This window comes from Phaethon aethereus (assembly GCF_964289735.1).
Source record: "Phaethon aethereus genome assembly, chromosome: 1".
NCBI lineage: Eukaryota > Metazoa > Chordata > Aves > Phaethontiformes > Phaethontidae > Phaethon > Phaethon aethereus.
The window spans coordinates 200,202,455-200,223,735 of NC_138575.1; the positions used below are offsets into that span (position 1 = coordinate 200,202,455).

General features: G+C 40.1%; 1 protein-coding gene across 2 annotated transcripts in view; it reads right to left on the bottom strand.

The window, feature by feature from the left end:
• Positions 1-21,281, bottom strand: part of CDK8 (cyclin dependent kinase 8) — a gene marked incomplete at its 5' end in the record, with an annotated part of 82,803 nt that overhangs the window by 61,122 nt on the left and 400 nt on the right. The window lies entirely within an intron of this gene.

Genomic DNA, 21,281 nt, shown 5'->3' on the forward strand with positions numbered 1-21,281 from the left:
TAAGCTAATTTCAAAGTTGGTCCTGCTTTGAGTGGAAGGTTGAGCCAGATGCCTTCTAGCGATCCCTTCCAACCTAAAGTATTGTATGTGAGATTGTGAGAGAGTACTACTTTGTTGAGGATTCACCCAAGACTCTACATAGTTTCACAGCTGTGCAGTACATTTATTATGCGTTTTCAAGACAAATAGCTAATTCCCAGTACTGTTTTCGAAGTCTGACAGTATTTCCAAAACTTAGCTAGAAAAAGACAGAGCTATTCTGCATGCATATGTACATAATTTTGAGGACCATTTACTATAGAGAGATTTAAAACCTTTCACCTTTTCAATATAATTTAGATTAGTGTGAGGACAGAACTTTGAATTTCATCTCTTATTGGATGAGTAATCTTTATTCAATATTTAGAGTTTGTTCTAATATTTACAATGTGTGAAAGGTAGTAATTACAATGTGGCAATTATCTCTAAAAAAGGAAGTAATTTTATGGTTTGGTGTAAAACTAAAGCAATGCACAGATGTTGCTACTTGTAAACATGCTAAAAAGAAACCCAAAGGTTAATTTTTTTTATGAAAAAGAAGAATCCTTTAGAATTATATTTGTATTTAATAGCATAAATAATGGTATCTGAATCTCCAATCTTAATATAGCCTGCAGATGATTTGTATGGATGCCAGCCAAATCAAGAATACATTCTTTCTACCCACTGGATTTCAAGAGCTTTCACACAGATTCCACAAACTTACCCATGTGCTTTGAACTTACACTCGGAGAACCTTGCATGCCTAAAGGAAGTTGACTTTGTCTCCAAAGACCACTGCATGCTGACAAGATCAGGGTATTCTAGAAGTGGTCTTACTACAGCGCTGTACTGGTTTTGGCTGGGATGAAGTTAATTTTCTTCCCAGTAGATAGTATGGGGCTATGTTTCAGATTTGTGACCAAAACAAGGCTGGTAACACACCCATGTTTCAGTTACAACTGAGCAGTGCTTACACAGTCTCAAAGCCTTTTCTGCTCCTCAGACTGCCCCACCAGCAAGTAGGCTGGGGTGCACAAGAAGTTCGGAGGGAACACAACCAGGACAGTTGACCACAACTGACCAAAGGGATATTCCATACTGTACAATGTTGTCCTCAGCAATAAAAGCTGTGGGTAGAAGAAAGAGGATGGCTGGCATTCAGAGTTACGGTGTTTGTCTTCTCAACAACCATTATGTTGAGCGATGGAGCCTTGCTTTCCCGAAGATGGCTGAACATCTGCCTGTAGATGGGAAGTAGTGAATGAATACTTTGGTCTGCCTTGCTTGTGTGCACAGCTTTTTCTTTTAATTTTTCTAAATTGTCTTTATCTCAACCCATGAGTTTTTGCACTTTTACCCTTCCGAATCTCTCTCCCATCCCACTGCAGGCAGCGAGTGGCTGTGTGGGACTGAGCTGCCTACCGGGGTTAAACCTCAACAAGCACATCCAAGATATAGCCTCAATAACTGAAGAACGCACCAAAGTATTAAGTTTACTCAAGCTTATAATCACAGTCCAACTGGTCGAGACTGAAAAAAGTTTCAAATTGTAAAAAACATTTAAATGCATGAAACCCAGTGGTTATCACTGCATACATTTAAATGTACAAAGCTGGACAGGTATACCCATGCAGAATGATATCTAATGAGATCTGGAAGGACAGAAGGTAACAGCCAAATAGCAAAGATGATGTACATCAGCAGAAAATAAGTTGTATAGGAAAACACTTTGCTTTATAGGCACCTGACTTTCCAGAAAGCACTTTTTAGGTCAAAACTTTTGTCAAACTAATCAGTATACACAGTAAGTCTGATCACTGACCCTGTGCCTTCAGGTAAACCTAAAATAAAGAGCAAAACCTTATAAACCATCCTCTAAAAAAAAAAAAGAAGCAAAACTCTGAGCTAACAGTGATGCAATGATAACTTCATATTTTTGTAACTCCACTTTTACAAAAACCTGCTAGGTTTCATACATTTACACGTTTTACAATCATGTTGATAAAATGAACTGAAAACTAATAATGAAGCTTTGCACAATAGCTTGCTTTGAGCCAATGGTTTGCTGCTGAAAGAACCCCATCTTCAACCCCACACACATTCCTGTCCTCTGCGCTAGAGCCCAGGCACTCATTTTCGGATGGAGATGACCTTATTCGGAGTGGAAAAGTATTTCTAATTTTTTGTTTGGTACGCTTACTGCCACATCAGTGAGCTGAAGTGGCCTGCTGAATGCTCAGATGAGCACCGGGGTTATCTAAAGGCAGAGAGCGGACATAGCAGAAGCACAGTGGTTTCTGTCCACGTTCAGGATGAAATTAGTTTATCTTCTAACTAGTACTTTCTTTCCACGTCAGCTTGATGCAGCACATTCACCTTTGCCAGAAAGCTGCAGATAAGTACTGCACCCACTGCAGAAACAATTCCATTCACTGGAAAAACTCACCATAGCTAAAGTAGAATTTTTCAAAATCTGGAAACAATATAAACTAGTATTATGTCCTTCGCTTATAGCTGTTTGATGGTCACTTTAAAGTTACTATACTTTTACTGATGCTTTATGCATTTTATATATTTTATATATATATATTAAAAAATTTCCAAAATTAGATTATTCTGAAAATACTTAATCTTCCAAGGACCACTTGCTCTGGGTTTTGTTCTGTGAGCAAACAAAAAACCACATTTCAGTTATATTGGCTGAAACAAGTTAGATGAAGCAAGACCAGGACATTAGCTCAAATTACTGCTTCTTCATTTGACTGAACTTAAAATTATTCTGAAAAAAATAGGACAGTCCTATAACATGCATTAAACCTACAGAAAATAGGTTAACATTATCCTCTCTATTATAAACTGCCTGCTACACAACCAAAGCACGACTATTTTTAAAAGTTCAGATTTATTCAAGCCCAGAGTATTTAAGTGTATTTACAACAAGCTTAAAGTTTATCCCATCACAGATTCTAGCTTCTTTCCAAGAAGAAATATACCAAAAATCAGATAAAAACCCAGATTCTGTCATGAAAGCCTCTTATGTATTAGTAAATGAGAAAGGATCATGAATAATGAAACCCAGTCAGAAAAGCTGGAAGTCTGAGCTACTTTGTCAAGGATTTCAGCTAAAAGGAGTAGTTCACAACTAACACTTCTCTCTTCCACAAAGTTACCTGCGAAGACTTTCCAGGAAGAGGTGAAGAGAATAAAGAACAGTTGATACTAGTTTGTCTGCAGATGAGGATAAACACAGAGTTCGGAAAGCAGTGCGACTTCTTATATATTTGTGCTTGCCGCTAGAAGCGGCACCTCCCACCCATTCCAATGCGGCTGCCAGCATCAGTACGTGCTTTCTAGTTTCACACACTTGTAAAAGTGCTCACTCCCAAAGGGGAAATTTCAGACTTTTTCCATATTCTTAGAGTAATAAGGGTTATCTACGTCTTGTCTTACTTCAAACATGAGATATGCAAGAAAAATAGGAATCAAAAAATGCATGGAAGCACATTTAAAAAAAACTACGTAGCGAGCAACTGTCTAGAATCAGCTAGAGCTGGCTCAGGAGCCTGCAAGCAGTACGGCACCTCTGCTGCACCAGACCTCCGCGCACAACCAGGACCCGAGCCGCGCTGGCGCACGGGTTTCCGAACGACCCGAGGCGGCGGCCGGGAAGAGGGAGCAGCCAGCACACTCCCCTGCCAGCACCACCAGCCGCCTCGGGAGTCAGGGCTGGTCTAGAACCATACGATAGCAACAACACTCCTGAGGAGCCGCTGTCTTCTCCAACAGGTCCATTTCCAAGGGCATGTCCTCATTTTCGTAGGTGTTGCCGATGTGCAGGGGCTCTCAAATGATATTGGTATGTAACTATTATCTGGAAGACCAGCTACATCTTGCCTGGTTTCACAGAGAGAATATGACAGACTAAAACAGCATAAAACTACTGTAAGAAAAAAAAAAATGGATCACAACCTTTTTCTCCTTAAGTTCTTCTTCCTTTGTGTTTAAACAGTACAGGAACAAGCTACAAGTGAACAATACAGTGGAAATTCAGAACCTCAAATTTCAATTTCACCCTAAGATAGTAGTTCTGGACACCAGACGATGCAGAAATGTGTTGGTAGGAAAGCACCACCACATGCTTGCTCTACTCTTGCTTCACTTCCTAAAGATCTGTTAGAGTTAACTGTCAGAGACCACCAGATAGACCTTTCATATGATCCAGAGCAACAACTCCCAATAATCAATACAGCCCTTAATTTTATGAAGACATACCATAGATTACAGCTACATCAATCCAAGTTTCAATCGATGTACTGTATGATCATGCTAAGTTTTGGTGAGCCTTAGGAAATGTTTGCATAGTCATATCATTAAATTTAAATAAATTGCAAAACAGAAAAGTTGACAGAAACTTGATATTTAATTTTAGTTACCCTGTTGTTCTCTCCTTTCCCTCTTTTTCTTCCAGAGAGGTAACAAAAATATATTACTAACTTAATGCTAGGTAGCGATTATCTTCAAGTTTGTCAAAAATTGCTAGCTGAATTAAAGTTTAACTTTAAGAAGGACTAATAGAAAAAAATCATATTTAAATGTAAATACTACACAACCTAGCAGGAGAAAAAAATTGAAGACTTATCTCTAAGCCAACATTTCAACAAATTTGCATGGTTAGGGTTTTTTTCCTTTTAAAGATATGTACATGATGCACAAAACCAGCAAACAGGTAAAAGACAGCATATTCAGAAGCTGGAGAAAACGGCAGTTTGTGTTCTTTCTTGTTGCTATTAGCTGCCCCCCAAAATACATTTTACCCTGAAAGGAAAATAGTGCTTCAGCATGACTAAGTCTTGCTAACATTTTAGTATGCAATTTTTAGATATGGTGTGCTTTAAGACAAAAAAAACACTTTACAAAAGGATAGAAGAGTACAAGGGAACACCATTTGTGACTGAAGCACGTTTCATGGACTCAGATCTAAATTTACAAAATGTCATGTGAAAATGAAAAGCCGTATTATTCACCAAAATGCTAACACACAGAAATTATCACAGGGGAAGATGCACTAACAGAACTGAATTCATTAATGGTCTAACTCAGGCATTCATACTTTTTCCATCCCAAAATACTTACAGGACATGGCAAGATTGCTATGGCAGAACAGCATCATTATTCTTACCAGATAGCAAGGCTTAAGCTGAGAATATTTTCTACTTCAAAACAAATACTTCAGTAATCAGACCTTTTCGTGGGCAAAGAAAAGGTCATTTCCACAGCTGGAGGAAAAACCACCAACAGCAAGCCAATAAACACTAGGGCTTCTGAGACAGCTGGTATTATGTGGTATACAACAATTACTGATTCACTTTATTCCTTTTGTTATTTGATTTTTTTTTTAATTAACACCTTTTGCCATAACATGCAGTTTGGCAAGAAGTTCAAAGTAACCAAGTAAATTCAATGATACACTGTACATGTGGTTCTTCTGATCTAAGAATTTGCTGCTGTCAAAAGAAAAACCTTTTCTTGACATCTCTGCCTTGCTGCTCTTAGCCAGAAAATCCCTCCCCTTCTGCCAGCTCTGATCTGTGCCACACTCCTCTATGACATGATTCATCTCCCACATTCGGCAAAACGTTAGCCACGTTTTTCCTGGGTTAACAAATTTTGTTAGTCTGCAGTGGGGTATGGTTAAGTATCAAAACCAGCGCTGAAGTACGAGCTCTTCATGTAAGAGCAAAAGACAATCAAGGAATTGGTAAAGGAAAGAGAGAAAAAAAATCAAGATGCCACTCACTTAACTCCCTGCTTTCTGATGGTGGTAAAACCACAGGGAATATGGCTGGCCATAATTAAAAAAATAAATAAATAAAAACAAGCCAACCCCCCCACCTAGCCCTGCAACTAACTCCAGCACAGAAGTTCCACAGAAGCAAGAATCCCTGGGATTTGATTAAGTATCTTCTCCTCCCTTCTCCCACAAAACTGTAATTTGACAGTCAGCCTAAAAACTAAGTTTTAAAACCACACAACTACGAAGATCATTTCTATGATGAGGCTAGTTGAGGTGCAGCAATACACCACACTCTGGGCTTAAAACTCCGTGCTGCTTTATTAAAGGACATGACAATATTACCAGTACTTTTATATAAAGCGATACAAGAGATACCTATGCAAATTCTCTATAAAGGAAAAGATTGCTGTAGTTCATTTGTACTTTCCTTCTTCTCTCAGATTGTTCTTAAGTCACCTCAATATTTGTACTACTTCAGAAACCAGAAGTTGCATAAAGACAGCACAGCATTTCAAAGTGTCTGTTCTGAAAAGCAAACAATGAAAAGCAAACAAACAGGGCTAAAGCACTTCAGAAAACCGTAATTTCATTGGGTAACTTCTTGTTTTGGTACATTTTTCTTCAGTAGACAAATCTGTGAAGTTATTTGGTTTACATGGAAGAAACAACATTATTTGCTGCCTTAAAAATACTTTTATGAGGAGAAGCTTTTTAAGTCACACATTTGTCCCGCAGTCACAAACATACTACTGTAGGAGCTACAGGTCCACAAATGATATTGTCTTATTTAATAGCCCTTAATGAACTTATGAAAGATGATGACTTATCCTTCATAAATTTATCCAGTCACTGAACAACTGTTTCCTCTCTTCTCAGTGACACTCAGGACTTTAGAGATTCTCCCTGTCCCTCGCTCTCACAGACAGAAGAGTCCTTGTCTATGGGAATGACTTGAGTTTTCATACAGTCACTGGTTCACGTTTCTGGAGTATCCTTGTTGGCCCTCCTCAGGTCTATTATACCCTGCCTGGGATGAAGGGATTAAAAGTGCCTGTAATACTGAAAATAGGATTTACAGCAACAATGACACCATGCTTTGTGCTCTGCTCCATTCCTAGTAAATCCTGTGATCTCTCTGCTTTTTAGCAATTACTTGCACTGAGCTGGTACTTTCACAAAACTGTCATTATAAACTCCAAAACCTTTTTCTTAAGTAAAAATAAATTCAGAGGCTACCATTGTGTGAGTAAAGAAAGGACCTTTTTCCCATACATATCACTTCACATCAATGAGCATAATATATATTATTGGAGAAAGACTTTTTCATAGAGGGACAAGCCTTCACAATCAGTCCTTGCCTTCACTACCCCAAGTAACTCTCTCATCAGCAAAGCTGTTTCCCAGCAATTTATGACTGGGATTTCCAGTGATTTCCAAACAAAACCTTTGAGCAGCACAAATTCCCAAGAGATACCACTAATGCCCTCTCACCATTAATTTGCATCTTTAACTAGTTTCTCTATCGAGAGAAGGACTGTCTCTTAAGTTCAGCTTAAGTCTGTGGTAGGGGACTTCACAGAATGCCTTCTGGAAATCTAGATAGATTACATCAACTATGTTGCCTTAACCTATATGTTAACTCAGACAAAGGATTTTAACAGACTTGGGAGATGTTGAATGTTTTATAAGGCTGCTTGTCTCTTCAACTCAGCACCTTTCACATGTCCACTATCTCTGCTCTTGGTTCAGCTTACTAGTGAGCAGTTACCACTCTTTCAGTAATTCCTTTTAAAAACTGATCTCATCACTGCCTCTTTCCAGTCTTCTGTGATTAGGACAACTTAAAGCATGGGGTTATACTTTCTGGTTAGTAGTTTGCGTGCTTCATTCCTGAAGTCCTTCACATGTGCAAACACATATCATCTGGACAACTGACTGCTCTTCACTTCAGTTTGTTCAAACCATCCCTTCCCCAACTTGATGCATTCCTTCGCCTCCAATTCTTTAAGTTCTTTCATGATGCACAGACAAAACCAAAGCTATTCTCTTGCTTTAATTGCATCTTCTCTGGGTGAGGAACTGTCTGGATGGCCGAGCCCAGAGAGTTGTGGTGAACGGCGTTAAATCCAGCTGGCAGCCAGTCACAAGCGGTGTTCCCCAGGGCTCGGTTCTGGGACCGGTCTTGTTCAATATCTTTATCGATGATCTGGATGAGGGGATCGAGTGCTCCCTCAGTAAGTTTGCAGATGACACCAAGTTGGGTGGGAGTGTTGATCTGCTGGAGGGTAGGAGGGCTCTGCAGAGGGATCTGGACAGGCTGGATCGATGGGCAGAGGTCAACTGTATGAGGTTTAATAAGGCCAAGTGCCGGGTCCTGCACTTGGGTCACAACAACCCCATGCAACGCTACAGGCTTGGGGAGGATTGTCTAGAGAGCAGCCCGGCAGAAAGGGACCTGGGGGTGCTGGTTGACAGCCGGCTGAACATGAGCCGGCAGTGTGCCCAGGTGGCCAAGAAGGCCAACAGCATCCTGGCCTGTATCAGAAAGAGTGTGGCCAGCAGGAGTAGGGAAGTGATCATGCCCCTGTACTCGGCACTGGTGAGGCTGCAGCTTGAATCCTGTGTTCTGTTTTGGGCCCCTCACTACAAGAAGGATGTTGAGGTGCTGGAGCGTGTCCAGAGAAGGGCAACGAAGCTGGTGAGGGGTCTGGAGCACAAGTCTTATGAGGAGCGGCTGAGGGAACTGGGGTTGTTCAGTCTGGAGAAGAGGAGGCTGAGGGGAGACCTTATCGCTCTCTACAACTACCTGAAAGGGGGTTGTGGTGACGAGGGTGTTGGTCTCTTCTCCCAAGTAACTAGTGATAGGACAAGAGGAAATGGCCTCAAGTTGCGCCAGGGGAGGTTTAGATTGGATATTAGGAAAAATTTCTTCACTGAGAGAGTGGTCAGGCATTGGAACAGGCTGCCCAGGGAGGTGGTGGAGTCGCCATCTCTGGAAGTGTTCAAAAAATGTGTGGATGTGGCACTTCAGGACATGGTTTAAGGGTCATGGTGGCACTGGATTAGTGGTTGGACTTGATGATCTTGAAGGTCCTTTCCAACCTAGTGATTCTGTGATTCTCTAAACACTCCTTCCAAGTCAGTGGTGCCCTGCTTCTACAGACAGCATGGTGCTACTGATGTATCAGAAAAGAGGGAGAAAAAGGAAGATCAATTTCATGCCCTTCTCATGCCCTTGTGTGTGTGCTTTAGAGGGCTTATATGGGGGGGAAGTTGCCAAGGAGGCTTTCACACTACAGTTTTACACCTTGCTACCGTCACTTACCTTCTATTTCTATATTCATCATTCATAGAAGGTTTAATTTTTCGAAGAATATATCCTCACTCCCAAGGGCTTCCTTTATTCTACTATTTTACCATGCCAGATTTTCTTAATTGATGGTTTTACAGTGTGTCTTGATGAGTGATACATACTCAGTGAGAGCCCAGCAAAGCTTCAAAAATGGTTCCCAAGCAGCCTGCAACACTTCACCTTCTTGGCTCTCTTTTAGCTTTAAGAAGCCTCCCATCACCACCATCCTTTTTTTTTTTTCTTTTTTTAACTGAAGTTAAGTGGTACTTCAAGCAGATTTCTCAACCTTGTATAGATGCAGCATCCCTCCAGGAGCCAAGTACAAGCCATGTTTGTCACAAACAGTCCTCAGTAGTAACAGTTTGAACCTGCTCTTTCATCCTACTGCAGGCCAAGTCCCAAGTTGATTCTCCTGCTGTGGGTGCCCTGACTAGCTGTTTCAGTAAGTAGTTACTCACTGTCCCAAAGTTTTGTCTTGGCATCCCTCCCTGACAGAGCATCCCCCTAAATGAAATGAGGGTAACGAGCTGTTCATTGCTGTATTTTCCGCTTTGTAGCCTCTCTGATCTCACACAGCATGGGCAAACTAGTCAGGCAGATGGAAATGCAGTCCCAATGCTATTTTTTCCCCCCTTACATATGCCTAGAATTCTACCCACAGAGCTTCCAGCGTTGCAACAGCTACTCTTTTTTGAGTCTTTCTGTATCTGACACACATCTGGCAGAGACATGTAAGCTTTCAGTTGAGCTTTTGTAACATTAACAGAACAGTGAATGACACTGTTAGCATCTTTAATTGTGAGAAGTTGTTTTGTTCAACCTTTCTTATACAGGACTGACATTCACCCAAAAAGAAAAGAGAGAGTTTGAACACCAAATAGTTCAAGTACAAAAAGTTAGATAAGATTCAAATTAAATCCGGGACAAATTTGCCCATGTTGCTGTCCTGAAGTCCACCCAAGCAGAGCTTGCTCCAGTTGCTTTTGTTATGCTCCATATCGTGCACAGCAGTTCCATGAAAACAACAGAGTTGAAACCTGACTTTCCAAGGCTTCGTTGTGGGATTATCCAGTGTCCAAATGCAAACACTGAAATTTGAAATTACACCTGCAGCTAGGCCTCCCTGTCACAGGGTAAGGCTATGCCTTGCCCAGAAAACACATCTTGGCCAGAAACACAAGATGGAATCAGGGGTTTGCTGCAATTCAGGTCCTTTTTCCAAGTTCTCAGCCGCACGTATTATTCACACAGACAATAATGAATTGCATCTTCTTTTTTAGCACAACTCTCAAGTGTCCTTTATTCAAATGTCAACATCTTGTATGCAAGGTGTTACAAGCACACAGCACAGAGCTTTCCCAGAAAAACAGGCAGATTGTTTCAGTGACCTTTAGTTGTGTTCTTCCCTGTTCACAAAACATGTGCATTTTTTCAAGACTAATTTTAATTTTGGATGTCTAGGCTATCATCTGTAGTTGAGAAAATCACTATGTTCTCTTGAACATTTTGTCCTTTAAAGAATATATCTGCAGCTTTAATCCTGGCTTATAGTTATTTTCCTGCAAATTCTGAACTGACTGCACAATATGTTTTGCCATACTACCACTCAACACTCAAAGTAGTTAAGATACAGTTGAATAGAAACTGTTGCCTAAACAGCAGTATCTTTTCACTCAAGTGTTGCATAGAATTTTACAAGGACACTTTGGCATCCCAATCTTCATATGTTTAAGTCAGTCTTTCACTAGGGTATGCAAAACACATGCAATAGGGCAACATCAGTAGAATTCTCTGTAAAAAAAAAAACAAACTATTAAACTGTCTCTCCAGTACCTTCCCTATATAAGCTACTAAGGACTTCATATGCTTACGCAAAAAAATTCAGTATATTTATTCAAATAGCTGCTTCTCAGATGGGAAGCCTAAAATACAGAAAAGTTGGCAACTAGTTCACAAGTGACCTTGTACCTAACAAAAAATTGTAGCTATGAATAAAGCTATGCTGTAATCCCAAATGTGCTATTATAGGGCCTTGACAAGGTCTCCAAAACCATTTGTTGAGCCTCAGAGGAGACAAGAGAGAACAGCAGGCTAGCCAGCCAGAACACAAAACCCTCCTGAACGGTTATCAGCCTGCATGTAGCAGTAACACACAGCATTACTTGCCAAGCTGGCAAAGAAAAGATGAGGGGTGACAGCGGGGAGACAAGCATGAGCGTCAGAGCACTGGTGGGATGAGTTCTATGAAGCCTGAAACTTTATTCCCATCCATTCACTCAAGGTGGGTGTCTCTACACTAAACTCAAGACTGCTTTACAGTGGAAGGATACCAGAAATAAAGTCTTTTATTAGCAGCAAAGTTAAGTATGTTGATGCTCCTGCCTCAGCTTCATTACCTTACTTGAACAAACTTCGATAAATTTTGTCTGTATTGAACCTTAAAGAACATTTCCAAGACTTGAATTGAGGAGGGTGAACTGATTACCATCGTCTACGTAAAGTCAGAATCCACAATTCTGAGTATTTTATAATATTACAAACCAAACTGCTGCCTGACTTTGTTAATACTTTAAACAAGCATAAAAGAGAGAGACAATTATATATTGATTAAACATAATCTTCATAGGCTTACTCAGTTTCAAAATGAGAATTTTTAAATGAGATTTGACATCCCTTTGGGATGGGCCCTTTGGTCATATTTCAAATGTTTAAGATCTGGCAGTTCCCCTTCCCCCAACACATGCCCAGAAAGCCCAACATTTTTACCTCAAATCATTTGAGCTTATCAAGTCTAAGACTCTTCATGGCAGCAGACTGGCAGGAGACATGCAGATTACAACTTTTGTACAACACATTATTTACCTCATCCTAGGACAGCACCCTAACTGCAAGCATACCACCAAGCTGAATTCGCATTTAGACAGCGGATAATTCCACAATAAAGGAAAGACCCTTGCAGAGGGTGGGAATCAGGTTTGATAAATGCCATTACTTACACAACTACTGTGCAACCTACAAAAAGTTGCAATCAGAACTAATGTGTGACTTTAAGACAGCAATGCTGCAAGTCCATCCTCAATTTTCCTGTATCTCAAAAGCAGCTAGTACCTCAGATCTCTTTATTCAAGGACTCTGTACTGCCACAGAATTCTCTGGATTTTAACAATTTCAGAAAAACAGAGGTTATCAGTATGTGTAGCTATAAAATTAATAATTTTTTTTCCTTATGGTTAAGACATTTCTGATGTTTCTGCAGAAATATTTGAAAGTTGAATTTTTCACAGAATAGTTATCACATGCAGAGACCACAAACAATGTTATTTAACATCAGCAAAAAGGTTAAGGAACGTATCTGGATATTCATCCACTATAGGTTATTCTTTTAGAATCTGCACTGGCCAGGCAAAGGTCCTGCAGAAGCATGAAAGGTGTTAGAGCCTCATCACACTCACCCTTAAAAGCAAGGAAGACACCACCACCCCCACCCCCACCCTTTTTTTTTTTTTTTTAATAAAAACCCCACTTTATCAGATATGAGGAAATTTCTCAAAATTTTCTTTCAAAGAACTGCTACTGCACTGAAAATTACCTGCAAAGCGTGTACTTACCACTTACTTATCTACCTGAACTGTTGTTCTTCAGGTACTGTTCTTCAAATGCACAAAATTAGATTCAACCTTTCACGCTCCTATTTTATTCCTGCTCTCAGACGTAAGGGGTTCCTTCCAGGCCAGGTCTAGGGTTTTTCCAGAATTTCTATGAGGACTGTCAAAACTCAGTGCTGGAAACAAGACCTGCAAGATCTGTCCTCCTGTTCCCGGACCCAGCTTCCTGACTCACCTCTCCCTCCCTACTCCCTCCCTAAGACAGAAACGTGATGCCACTCCACTCTGATCACCAATTTCAGCCCCAGGAAAGTTTCCAACTCCATAGTTTTTCCTCCCTGTCTCCAGACTGTTTGTTAACAAAGAAGAATGCACTGTCACAGTCTGCATCTAGTGTAGCTGTATAAATGGGTGCCTTCCCATGAAGACACTATGCCCAAGCTCTGAGCTGCTGAACGCTGCACACCCTCCTGGCCACCTCCACCTCTTCTCTCACCTTCCCCTGAAGAACAGTTTAGCTCCAGGTTCATCTCCTCTTCCTTAACACTACATGGCACATAGCATCCACCATTTTTTTCAGTGCACTCAACAACTGCACATATTCTGCACTGCTGTCCCAGAAGCAGACAGTGCAGTACGTTGTTTCTAGCATGTCACTAGACATCTTGATATCCATGAATAGCCCATGTTCTGTCTTTCACCTCCACCACTTACTCTTCTAGTGCATAATCTGACCCCAAGCCCACTCTTCCAGGCACTGTTGATAACTGTATGCAGTCTTCATGTGGGTGGGGAAGGAAATGGAGCAGCAGCTTCTGCCCTGAAGTTCCCTCTGAATTTTTCAGAAGTTTGTGAACAGGAACAGGTTACAAAACCCCACAGGAATCACTCTCTCTGCTAGCATATTGCAGCATTCTGTCAGAAAAGCTCTTCCTTACTTAAAAGTACACATGCATGCATTAGAGCCCATTTTTAGCACATAAAAGAGAGGACAATTAAATTAAAACACACACAAGTACCAACTCCCCCCTACAGTTTGCTTTCAATCTTGACATTCTGCAGTCAGTCATGTTTATCAGCCATTCCCATTTTATTATTTTCATATTCAGCTACAAATCAGTTAATGTGTGCAAAAACTAGGGTGGCATTAGGCTTGACACTGGACATAGGGAGTTTTATTTTGTATGTAGGAGTCTAGAGGGAAAAGGACTATTTGGAAAACTGCAATTGTCTGCCTGTAACTAATTCCACTTCTGTTTTAAAAATTTTAACCATTTTTCACACTCAGCAAACAGAACACATAACGAGACCATTCCGTTATTTATGTCCCTCCCTCCACGCACCCCAAGCAGCATACTCTATATGAGCAACACTGCAACAAATAACTATCACACTTCTGCTGCTTCCAAGGCAGCCATGAAAGGAAGCTAGACAAGTCCACCTATCACTAATATTACAGACTCTTGTAGGAAAATTCAGATTAACATCACACTTTGAAATTAAAGGATTATCCTCTGGAATTAAGAACCAGAGCCAAGCTTGAAAGACAGGCTGTACAGCAAAAATATAGACAAGGCAAACATTTTATTCTAAGACAAAAAAAAACAGCACAGCAGGCAAATCGTAAAGACTGAAGACAGCACTCATTTTTTCAGCACAGAACAAAGGAGATCCTGTGAAGGGCAGGAGGTGTTGCCTTTTGGGGCTGGAGCTCAGAATTCACTCCAGAATTTCTGCTGAAAAAAAAAAAAATATATATATATACACACACACTGGTTGCCAATTGTTAGGACCAATACTCATGATCCTTCTTTCCAGTTCTCGCTAAACTAATTTTATGTTTAAATCCAAATAAAAGATGATGAAAGAAGACTATACCCTTCTGGAACTGGAGCTGCCCACGGCAGAGGTGGGAAGACACAATCTACACCAGCAGCCCGTGCACCGCCTCACACGCTTGGTTCATCCAACTACAGCAGCCCAATCTCCATCCCACATCATCACAGCTCCACAATTATAAGGGTCCATAGCAGAAAGAAAGAATCCTGTTCCCAAGAAAGCAGTTGGGGGGATGGGGAGGGGAGTATTTTCTTTAGAAGACGCTGCTACCCAGACGTCAGCAATTGATATCCCGCTTCTCCTTGCCCCACTACTTGCCTATGGAAGGTTATTTTGCTGGAAGATGCAAGCATGTCAGTATGAACTGGCTATTCATAATGATCTGCTTCTATGGTTATTTCAGGTACACCAATGAATGGCTTATAAGTCAACAAGTTCAATAAAGAGCCAGATTTTTATAACCATTTTGGTACTCAGTGACACAGCAATCACCTTTTAATGCCAAAGTGGGCACATGTGGGCTGTAACCTGGACATCTTGTGAAATGCCTATCACCATGTTGGCTGTTGTAGCCTACTGTTGGGGTACAACCTCACCATATGCAAATCCAAGACACTGTAGCTTCATTATGTTTCCACGATAGTTTCCAATTTTCAGTATAACTAAAAGAATCTATTCTTAAGAAACAAGAGATCTTTCACAGCTTCTGCTACAGCAATCTGCAAATTACAGCTCTTCAGATTCCAACGGTAGTAAAGGACATCTCCATTGTTTTGTGGTTGGTTTTGGGTTTTTTTAGGAAAACTTCAAAAAGTCTTTAAAACAGAAGAATCAAATACCCAAGAGCTGGAGTGAACATACTACCTCACTCTACCTCACTGTCATTTGACCAAGAGCAGCATTCTCTGATGATGTGCACCTTCTCAAAAATGACCCCCTATTCCCTCATCAAGCACAGCAGTACATGCCCCCATTATTTATATATATTATTCTAATTTATAAAAGCAGATCCAGTCTTCGGTGTTTTGCAAAACTATTCTCACACTCTCCTCTCTGCACTTGTCAAAGGCTTCAGGTAAGAATGAAACACTAACTCACAGCTATGCCAGCTCCACCTTTGCTGTTAGCTATGAAAATAACAGATCTGTGACAAGATCACAAAAGATCACACCAAACGAAGTCCAAGGACCACAGGAGGACTCACTCAGCTGCATGTTCTTAAAAACCTCTAAGGCTCAAAGCCACCTAACCGGGTGAGAAGGGAAGGAAGCAGATGGGAAGAGAGTTATATGAGTGGTTTACCAGTAAAATTAAAGAGCACAAGACTTCATGCAATACATCATGCAAACCTCATTATGTAGATACAGTTTAATTAGAAACTTTCTAACTACTATGATAATGGATCCAAAAGAGACTCAGGGCATATATATTTTAAGATGATATTACCGCATATTACATACATAAATAAAGTCTGTGGCATTTAGAAATTCCACGCTATTGTTGACAGGAGTCACAAGCCAAATGCTCGAGTGATGACTCTGCGGCTCTCACCGCCTGCCTGTAATCTGCACCAACTGCTTCGGTTCAAAAGACTTAAAATCAACACATGTGAACATTCAGCCAACCCTTCCCAACCCTCCCACCCATGTCTATTAAACTGAGAGAAGAGTTCTTCAGAAGTTTACAGTGAAAACTAACAGCATAAACTTCATGATAGATCTCCTGCAAAGGCTCCATACAGAACTAATCAAGCCCAGATCTGTTGTTTCACTACTTGCCAAGTAAAATTTCCCACAGGACTAATTACCTCTATTTGTGGCACTCCCAAACTCAATGTACATCTCACTAAAAATCAGTTTGATATAAGCATTGACAAAATAAGTGATCTATGATCTGAAGTAACTCAATCAATACAAACCCATTAACACAGGCAAACTAAAACTAATCTAGTGTCAACCTCATGAAGGGCCAAGTGTTTTAAAAAAAGCAACCCCCAAATTCCAAAGTTAAGCAAAAGCAAGCTCTTTTGCATGCACTGCAGAGCTTGGCCTAATCTGTAACAGAGCAGCCTAACTTCTAGAATAGAAGAGCACTCAACTTGTTACAATCGTTAATCACAAGTGACTGGTTTTGGTAACATTACAGAACAGATATTAAGCTCTTAACTTATCTTTTTCCTTTGACAACAGGTTATGCAGTTTATCTATGTTACATTAAAATATTTCCTTATTGTTCACCACAAAAATTCCACGTCTCCTTCAAATACTGTGAAACAAGAATAGCACCAACATATTATACATTACCCAAACCATTCATTATTTTATCTAACTTAAAACACATGCTGCCTTCTCTCTTTTCCCTCCGAAGGGAACCCCATCTCTCAGTTTCTTTAAATAAAAGTTTTTCAGAGAGAACCATCATCATTCTTGCAATATGCTTTTACCAGTAAGTTGAGACTATGACATACCGTATTAGAGATGAAGCAAACCAGTAGTTTACTGGGCATCCACTAGTTTTCCAACATTCTGTTTCTTATAGAACTCATACAGACCCTCCAGGAAAAAAAAAAGTGGATGTAGATTTGATTGTTTGAAGGGTGCAAGGAAAAGATCAGCACATAAATGTACTTTCATTATTTCAATTACAATGCGTCAGTATGTTGGAATGAAAGAATCTGTCCCTTCTTCTACAGCAATACTTCCAACACAGAACTGTAATAGCTGGAATTAAAAAGCTCTCCAGATGCACTTGTGTTTGGGACCTACATCACCTCTCGTAGTTTCTGAGGGTGACTAGGGGAGCGCTAGCTTGCTTACCGTTGGTTCCCCACCAAGAGAGTCCCACCACATAAGTCTCTTTCTGAGAGATTAAGAAAGCTTCCAATAAAGCACCAAGGGATGTTACTACAGTTCAAGGTCTTCAATTGTATCATTTTTTGCCATTGTAATTAAAAAGTTAGATACTGCCTAACAGTGACATTCAGTAGTTTCTTATTCTCATCCAAACCACATCTGATAAACAGGAAAAATGAATATTTGGAAACACTCCAAATTGCCACTGAAATAGGCAGCCTTGCTCCACAGAACAGGCTTCCCTCTCAGATTTCCGACTGTAGCTGTATTATAAAAACAGAAAGGAGAGGAGAGTGAACAAAAGAAAGCAGTGCAAGATAAATCCCATTGAAACTGTGCACCACTTAGGCATTAGCACACGACCAGCACATGCTGCCAGCACAGAAAGCCCAGCCTGGCAGCTCCAGCCCCTTAACATCCTGCCGCCTCAGTCTGCCCGTACCTGGCACTCGGTTCCCAGTGAGCTTTGAAGGAGTCTGATCTGGTCAGTTAAAAAATACAAATAAAAAAACCAAAATCTGTACGTTAGTCCAACAAACTAAAAACCACTGGCATATTTTCCAAGTCTGGCATAAGTCAAATAAGTAGGTTTAATATCCGAGTTGAGCAATGCTCCTGAGGGAGCACCAAAATGCCACACAAAGCAGCTTTTATGCAGGAAATAACTGACATATTCTGGTCAAAAAAAACCAAACAACTACCCTACCACCACTAGAGACGAGCAACAGTTTCTTTATCTGAAGTCTGATGTTCAACATGTCATGCCTGCATTCCCTTCCTGGTGTCTGCCATTAGAGTCAATTGCCGCCTTGTACACCTTTCTGCTGTAAAAATAAACCACATCAATTCACATACAGTTTGCGCTAAGCAGATTTTAAAGTCCACTACAGGTACTGCGCTGATGGGGGGGGGGGGCAGGAAAGACAGCACCATTCAATAAAAATCCAGGAAGATTCTTTTCAACCACAGAGACCACAAACTTAAAAATAAGAGGGATTAAAATAAAAACTTGAGAACAGAATGCAATTTCGCTGCAGGCAATACACCAGGTAAAGCTCAGCTGTGATGCTTGACATTGTTATTCAGCTGATCTGATGTTCAGCCGGGTCAAATTTGGCAGCAAATATGTTAAGAAAACCTCCGTGGAGCCATACCTGGTCATCCTCTAAGAGGAACCAGTCGAGACCCCGTGCCTCACCCTGTGGCAAAGGGCACCACAGGGCTGGACTGGCTTTTTTATTGGAGCAGGGCATGAAATCCAGGTTAAGCCTGCAGCAGGTCACTACAGCACATACTACAGATCTCCTTCACTCACTAGAAGGACTTTCACTCCATCAAGATTCCTGTAAGACTGTCCTCCAAAACAGTTCCTTGTAGTTTTAATGACAGACAATTAACTTCTACAATTAGGACACAAAGCTGCTGTCTACTTTTGAATTGCCATACTGCACCTCAGAGGCTGCTCTAAAAGCAATGAAAAAAAAAAAGTGAAGACTGCAGTCCTACTAAAGACACTAGCTCCTACAATTCTTAAACTGGATTTTTATCACCAATGGCTTTAGAACATACATTTGCACAAACCGAATTAAAGTTTAGTTCTTTTCTGTGTTGCTTTTATTCATTACATATCTGTACGTAGAAAATAACATCATTTAAGAAAAAGCTGCCCCAGTATTTTTACCAAAACATTTGCAGTCCTGCCACCCATTCTTCAAAGTACTCTAAAAAACATGATGTATACTAATAGACTTAAAAGATTTGTGCTACTTAAAATAAGAATTAGAATCCTATAACAAAGTTTGCTTTAAACCTATAAGATTAAGGGAAAAAATTACAAAAATTAACTAAAAGATAGCAAATAACTTCACTCCTAAAGAAAGTTTGAGCTGTATAAATACTATAAACTACTCAAAAAGCCTTTTATTCATCCATCAATATGTACCATTTGGGGAATATTGAAACAATGTAAGAATTTTTTTCAATATTTGCATACAACAATATACAAACATTGAACCCTGTTTCATACACTCCCCACTGCAAGATATAACATCCATACATACATTACCATAGCTTCAGGGAAACGAACTGTTATTACACATTTGCTTTTGCAATTTAATTGACTCCTTTGAATAAAGGGACATAAATGGAACCTTTAACTTCAATCCTAATTCCATCCACTTAATTTAAGATAACATATGTACAAGTATACTATGAGCTACAAAAGCATCTATGGACGTTTCTATTTTAAGTATTTTAGTGATTATCCAAGGACAATTACACAGCATATTTAAAAGATAAAGTTTTCAGAAATCTGGAAGGTAAATGGGAAGTACAAGGGAAAGGAGGCACTAAATGAACAATAAGAAAAAAAAGAGACAATATACAGTGCTCACCCTTTTTTTCTGTTGCAACTCTAATCAAATACTTGATTTCCCTGTCACCAAGAAGAGGATTTTAAAATTATACATATTCAAGAAGAGAGAGGAAGCTCTAATTTAAAACCACCTTTGAGAAGCTATCCATTTTTAAAGCACACAATTCTGTTTTTCTGAAATGTCTCAAAATGACACTATCACCAGCAGTTTTAAACACACTCTCCCAAACACTGTCAAGCAGACTGATGATTTCACCAAAAATATGTTTGAATATATGCTTCACTAGTATCGCATGCCCAGTTCCCTACATGCTGCTGCAGCCCAACATGCTGAACAGCTGCAAGGAGCCCGACACAAACATTAGAAATGCAGTCGGCATCTTTCAGTACCTCAATCTGCTTTTCATATTACGATCTCCTTATCGGCACCGAAACCAGGGGTGGCTGTACCAGCAAAGTTAGTACCTGCACATAAGGAGACTTGAGGCAGTATCTTACCACACTCAAAACAGTTCACTCCCTTTCCCCTCCCAGAAAAAAAAGAATTCGGGCAAGATAAGAATTTGTCCAATGAACAATTTGAAGGATCCAAATGTAAAATTTGAGAAGAAAAGTAGGTAGCTGACTCATACCAGAAGAAAAAATTCACACTGAAGTAACTGTGCTGCAATTTGTAACAGCATGTTTAAGACACAGACAAGGTGCGGCCAGTCCCATTACGACCGTTCCGCAGGTAACAGCTAAAGCATTTCCAGAATGAAAGCTTATGTAAAGAGACCCAGATCATCTTTCAGTCATAACTGACCACAGCTTGCTTTGAAAGTTTTTTATCAAATGTAAAAATAACACACAGACTTTTAAAATACATGTTACTCGAATGACAGCATACAGAGGACCGCCGTGAGGAGAGTGCAAGAAAAAGAATAGGTGTAATTTAAAATTTAGGACCTGGTACGAGAACAACCCATGCCTCTCCTGCTTCTTCTGCTCCCTACTTCCTATTGTTCTGCTGTTCAGCAAGTGATGCCATGTCATGGACGAGGGAAACCTAAATGACAGTTTACTAGATCTTTCTTTAAAGCATTTATGCAAAAAAACCCGTTTACTCAGGTCTGTACCAAGAACTGGTAACACATAAAGCTCTTTTAACGCATTCTAAAGCCCCGAAAGGACAAGCAGACTTTGGTTCCTGAAGCAGCCAGCAAGAACACCCAAAATGGTGACTACAAGTAATAAATCAGACAAAAAAGCATTATTAAAAAAAAAAAAAAAAAGGAGAATCAAACCCTGCTTGGCGAAGCCGAGGCTCACGCTGAACACTGTAAGCGGTTACTCATTTATTCACAATGAAAATCCGTTAAGTTACTCGTTTTCCTCAACTACGTAATTTTTTTTCTTCTTCAAAACCTACTCGTACCGAGACGGGACTCCAGCACTACGCTGA